Here is a 734-nt window from a genome sequence, read left to right as displayed (position 1 = left end):
TCCCCTTCCTTGTTTGGGGTTTGGAGGTGCCCAGATGAGGCCCAGCTGTGAAGCAATGCAAGCTTCTGTGGGACCTTGGGCCTTCTTTTGGAAGTTATGGGTCTCTCTGACCCAGCTGCAATTTATTAGGTAATTTTCAGATTGCAAAGGGCCAGGCCTTTCATATGCAAAAGCCTCTGGGCACACATCTCAAAGCTCAATGTGATCCCAAGGCCTTTGTTTGAGGAAGTCCAATGTAGGACACTTACTGGCTGAGGTCTTACTACCTCATGTTGCTCTAGATTTCTGAATTGCTTAATCCTGCTGGCTTCTTTTGTGCAGTGGTGTGTGGATAGTGGGAGCATTCTTCTGGGGTCATAAAAGAGGCTTGGTATGTAAACACTTTCAGAACTTGTTTATTTTCTTCTTTTCTGTTTGAGAGTTTTTGAAAAGAAAACAAACAACCTTGCTTTCTTACTCAATTGTAGCAGAGCATTCTAGGTGTTTGTATTTTTAAGCGCTCAAAGCCAGACTGTAATAAACAGATAACTGTCGCTAACAGGTATCATGCTTTATTTGCTAGGGATTTTCTGTTGTTGCTTTTCAATGTAGTAGACAGTTGAATTACAGGTTGCCATGGCAACCTACCCATTGCTCAAGTTGCCTGGGCCTTAAAGACCCAGAAACACAGAAAGCATATTTGGCTTTATTCTATACAGCCGACATTGTTATAAAACAGAGCAAGTGAATGCCGA

The sequence above is a fragment of the Myotis davidii genome, unplaced genomic scaffold, assembly GCF_000327345.1.
Source record: "Myotis davidii unplaced genomic scaffold, ASM32734v1 scaffold192, whole genome shotgun sequence".
Classification (NCBI taxonomy): Eukaryota; Metazoa; Chordata; class Mammalia; order Chiroptera; family Vespertilionidae; genus Myotis; species Myotis davidii.
This window is presented reverse-complemented; position numbering follows the sequence as displayed.